The 5,381-nt window shown below is 51.1% G+C and overlaps 1 long non-coding RNA gene across 2 annotated transcripts; it reads right to left on the minus strand.

Moving 5' to 3' along the window:
- Nucleotides 1-755: 755 nt before the first annotated feature.
- LOC109029510 (uncharacterized) lies at nucleotides 756-4,822 on the minus strand. 2 transcript variants are annotated; one of them, XR_002008616.3, is made up of 4 exons: nucleotides 4,587-4,822; nucleotides 4,183-4,334; nucleotides 2,159-2,822; nucleotides 756-1,056 (listed from the first exon to the last, which is right to left on the minus strand). It is a non-coding gene; the product is annotated as an uncharacterized lncRNA (long non-coding RNA). The 2 variants fall into 2 exon arrangements; XR_002008617.3 differs by lacking the exon at nucleotides 2,159-2,822.
- Between the last annotated feature and the right edge of the window lie 559 nt (nucleotides 4,823-5,381).

Here is a 5,381-nt window from a genome sequence, read left to right on the forward strand (position 1 = left end):
TGGAAAGCAGGCATTAAAGAGTGAGGTGAGACTAGGGCTATAAAGCTTTCAATCATCAAGAATTAGTTAACTGGGCTGGGTGTCATGGCTTGCACTTGTAATCCCAGCACTTTAGGAGGCCAAAGCGGGAGGATTGCTTGAGCCAGGAGTTTGAGACCAGCCTGGGCAATATAGCAAGACCCCATGTCTCAAAAATAAATAAATAAATAAATGTTTAAAAAAAGATTTAGTAAACTGTCAAAGCACCTAGATATCAACTTTCTTAATAAGCCATGCCATATAGCTGTCACTTTGGAATCAGGATGTTAAATAATAATACATAGTTGTTTTAATAAGATTCTCATTTTTGCTATAAAGGAAAATATCTAGTATTGCCACTAGAAATACACCACAGAGTCAACTTAGAACCGCTGTTCAAGATGAAGAACAATGCTTAGGCACTGTCTGCATTTCCTGGCATCTTGCCCTTTCTGTAGCGAAGTTTGATTGAATTGACAGAGGCTTCAATACCGAAAATGCCAAACAAAGCATATGAAATAGGGACAGTGTCCTGACCCCCAGCTACACTGTAAACAACGTGGGAGATGAAGGGGAGGAAGCTATGGAGTTCACTGTAGGGTGCTGCCCCTGGGGCCTTCCACCTCACCCCCACCAGGACTCTGAGACAGGAGCTGCCCACCTCCACTCACAGACAGGGCAGCCCGAGCTGCGAAGGGTTTTGCCGGAGAGCAGAACTGAGTTAGTGACTGAGAGAGTCCACACTTTTGGCCTTTAATTCTGAAGCCAGTGCGCCTGCCTATGATATCCCCACCCGGCTGTCCCCTTAGAAAATCAGCTGGTATCAAATAACTCTTCAGGTGATCCAGACGGTTCTGGATCCAGCAGGATCCGCAGAGGCATGCCGAGAGGCCCAGAGCCTTGGCCGCCCCCATGGGAGCCGGCCTCCGGGAAGACCCGCTCCACCTTCTCCTTCTGCCCGACGGCTCCAGACCCTCCCAGGCATCCAGAGTCCAAGGGTAGCTCTTGCTGACTTCGTTCTAGTAAGAGATCAGTTTGCTGAAAATAAATAAATAAATAAATAATAAATAAATAAAAGCTCATTATCCAAAAGTGAACATTTTCAAAAGCCTCACAAGTGGGTGTCACCTCCATGACTTCTCCAGCACTGCGCACCCTCTGCATGGCCGCTGGGCCACTCTGATCCCTCCCACGGCCGCAGATGGCGGCACCAAGGGAGTCCCCTCTTGAGGAATCTCAGCCCAAGAGCGAGTGCAGAAACGGGAAAAGTGGCTTCACAGAGAGGAGGAGGGAACAGCCACCAGCAGGCACCAAGAGTCCTCTCCCAGAGCCCTGGGACCCTGGAGCCCAGGCCTGCTTCCTTTCCGTCCTCACCCTGTAGAGGACTCAAGGGGGCCTCCAAAGTCTTCTCGTTGCTCCGTTAAAGCCCAAGGAAATACAGTGGAAAGGGGACAGGTTTGGTTTGATGTCTGTGTCAGTCTCCCAGGGATGCCGTAATTCACAAAGCACCACAGACCGTGTGCCTTACACAGCCGAAGTGTACTCGCTCACAGTTCTGGAGGCTGCAAGATCCAGACTGCAGTGTCAGCAGGACTGCTTCTTTCTAAGACTGTGAGGGAGGATCTGTCCCTGGCCTCTCCCGGCTTCTCCTAACTCGCTGGTCATCCTTGGGCTTCCTTGGCTTGTAGAAGCACCACGCTGACCTCTGCCTCCATCCTCAGGTGGCATCCACCCTGAGTGCGGGTCTGTCTCCAAATTTCCCCTTTTGATAAGGACCTGTCCTATTGGACGAGGGCCTACCCCATTCCAGCATGACTTCATCGTAACTAGTTACCTCTGCAACTACATTACTTCTAAGTAAAGTGACATTCCAAGGTCCTGGGAGGTAGGACCATAACATAAATCTGGAGGGAGGAACACAGTTCAACCCATAATAATATGGACCGAAGTCCAGCCTGCAACTCAGCCACTTACAACTCAGCCACTTTCCTTCCTTGGAGACAAACTGCAACTGCATCTGCCCACACCACGCTTCCTTCGGCTGTGAAATGGGAAGGCGGCGGCTGCTTGTCATGATTGTCATAAACAATCCAGGAGACACAGAAGCGCCTCTCAGGTGTACCACATGCCTGAGGCTTACCGTGTGCTCACAACGGTGTGGATGGCATTGTTCTCATTATCAGGCAGCTCTGCCAGTCTCTCCCAGCCTGAGAGAGGCCATCTCCTGGCCCCAGGTATAAACATCCTTTTTCCACACTTCCTGCCAGCATCAGTGACCTTCAGAAAACCCTTAGGGGGCTAGCGGAGTGTTGAAGTGCTGAGAGTCGAAGAGCTCAATCCACTGCTCCAATGCAACCCGGGGCCACAGCCGGCTTTTCTCTTTGACACTTTCCTAGTGGCACTGGCTGGGCTCCACATGCTTGAAAGGAAGAAGTCATCTGCAAGGAGCTCTGGGCTGGGCTGCACACGCTGAAAATGCATTTATTTGATTTATTTTTACATCCAATCTTGTTCCAGAAAGGATTTGAGGGGCCGTGTGGTGAATCAAATCCATTGCAACCTAATGGCTCTCCGCTTTGCACTTAGTGGGAGGGGGCTGAACAACTGGAAAATAGAAATAATCCCAAACTCCCATCTGATCCCAAAGGTGGCATCTTAGACCTGTTGCACATTGTTAAAGGCATTTTGTTTTTAGGCTACAAAGCTCAGCGTGTCAAGGTGATGAGGACGATGATCATGGCAATGATGGTGATGACGGAGGTGTTGGCTAACACATGAAAGCTCGTCCTCTGATGGACCAGGTACTGTTCAAAGGAAAGAAAATGAGGGGGACAAGGGGTAGAGGGAGGGGAGAAAATGGAACAAAGGGTTGGAGACCGTGTTAGAGACCCACGGTGTGGCCAAAGCAGTGTGCTCCTTACCCTCTAACCAAATCAAATCCCAGGAGAAAGCTCACTCATTCTTTCAAAATTGTGACTTATTTCAGAGAACAATCTGTGGTCATAGGTGGATCATGTTAGTCATTCACCTCCAGAAAGCCAAATCTGGACCTGGCTCTCACCACGAGGCTCTGATGACCTCTCCATTTGGCCCCTGGGAAGCCTTTGCCATATTAAATGCTGTCATCTCTGCAGCAAGCAGGTAGGCAGGCACTGCTCCAGGGCCATCCCCAAGGATGCCTTGGCCAGCTTAGGGTGTGAGACGGCACCTGGAAAACTGTACCAGTGAGGCCAGAGGGCATGCAGCTGCTTCCTCAGTGCCCAGCATCCATCACACCTGCAGTGCCCCTTCCACATCAGCCACGTGTGGCATCCTGCACAGCCACAAGTGCCATGTCTGCAACCAGTCACACTTAAGCCCTCTGGTGACCCAGAAGAAAAAGGGAGAAAAGTGGATGCTAAGCTGCTATTTGGTAAAGAGTGAATACGACTGCACTCACCACATGGGGTTGGGGAGGGGCTCCGATAAGGTGCCCGAGTCACCCAATGGGCACTTGTCCATAGCCGCAAGGATGTCCTAGCAGGGTAATCACAGGGTGCTCTGTTGAGCAGGTTCCAGGGTGACAACTCCTTTGGTTTGCTCACACATCGGCAGCCACTGCTCCTAGCAAGGCCCCGCAGCCCCCCTTCCCATCCAGCACACACTGCTGGCACCCCCACTCAGCCCCCGGCACTGCCCCTGAATTTCTCTCATAGCTAGCTAGCTCTCCATTGGCAACGCTGGTGCCTGTCCCTGCCAGCAGCCCCAAGTCAGCACCATGCCCGGCTGTTCATTATTAAATTGAAAAAAGGAGGAGGGTCCTGCCTTGATTCCCTTCCAACAAAGAGGCTCCTTGGTGGCTATGCAAATGTGCCCACCTTCTCCTGGAACTTGCTGTGCAAACCGGCTTTGAAATTTCAGAGGGGCCCTGTGTCCCTTCCCCCAGGGGCTTGGCTAGCATTCTGTATCACTGAGGACTTGGCAGGAACCATGGAGGAAGGTCAGGAGTACCTGCTCCCAGAGCACATCCTGCCGAGATGGCCCACAAACCAGTCAGCGGCTCTTCTTCAGAAGCAATCTCAGGTCTGCCTGGCAGTCACAGCCCCACAGTGAAATACGCACCACGTCCCAACTGTGCATTCACATGTAATTCTCATCTCATTCTAAGTCTTATCTAATTCTCACCAAAAGGCTGAGTCCTGCTCGCCATCTGGGGAAACCGAGGCATGGTGAATCCAAGTGACTTGTCTTCTCATACATGGAGAAGGTGAGGTTGAAACCAGATCCAGGACACTGCAGAGACCCCTCTCATCCCTTTGACCTTTCCAGAAAAGGACCTGCAAGAGATAAAGTAGTTTCCGAAAGGCCTCCAGGCAGGGGAGGGGCCTCTGATAATACTCACAGCTCAAAGTTGGTTTGGAACAAAGCCCTCCTGGTGCCATGGCACTGGGGCAGCAAAGCGGGGCAAAATGATGGGAGGGGAGCCGCCTCCCAAAGGGCTGCAAACTGGGGTGAATTGAGGCTACTTAATACATTCAATCCATCAGAGTAATGCCTTGTAATTAAGATTCCTGGAAATGAAGTAGTACCGGGGCACTCCATGGAAGCTCTGCCTTCAAACGGTTCAGGTCAGCCTTAGGCTCAAGCACGGCTCTAATTGACGGCTCCCCTTGGGTCTGAAAGAAAAGATGTAATCAGACCACACAAAGCACGTCCTGTCCAATTACAAGGATCGGCATGGATGGGCTGACCTGTGACCTATAAAACAAAATTAAGATTTCCAAACATCACCAGGAGGTAGGGGGAGGGATGGCTGGTCCGTGCTCCAGCCTTCCAACTCCCCAGAGTGGAGACAGAACAAAATCGTAGCCCTGGAAAGAAATGTGGTGGACTTTGATCAGCCATTGTGCAACCTTTCAGTTGGAGTCTTTCTGGGGGGTGGGAGGGTCAGGGGCACTAACGCTCAGTTTCTTGCACTGGATGTCCAGATGCGTTATCACAAAAGAGCATTTCTTTGCAGTTGAGCCCTAGAGTGCCAGGAAGCTAGTTCTCGAAACAAGCCAGAATCTCCAACAGCCATAGGACATGTTAATTACATTTGGGGGCAGTGTGGGGATGCACTTGATGTCATGGTGGAAAACACCCCCATACTCACACCTTATGGGACCTGCACTCTCGAGCATCAGGCCGACTGCCTGGGTTCTGGGGTGAGAACCCATCAACAGCAATTGAGGAATGTTTATCCATTCTTCTGTCTCCTGACTCAGGGAGCTGTGTTTCATCTTCCAGGAAAGAACTGGGCAGGCACATTGCACTTAGCTTATTCAACTATCAGGGACCTCCAGCGGTCGGGAGGTTGAGGAAGAGTCATGGGGCCTCACAAA

This window comes from Gorilla gorilla, chromosome 15 (genome assembly GCF_029281585.2).
Source record: "Gorilla gorilla gorilla isolate KB3781 chromosome 15, NHGRI_mGorGor1-v2.1_pri, whole genome shotgun sequence".
Lineage (NCBI taxonomy): Eukaryota > Metazoa > Chordata > Mammalia > Primates > Hominidae > Gorilla > Gorilla gorilla.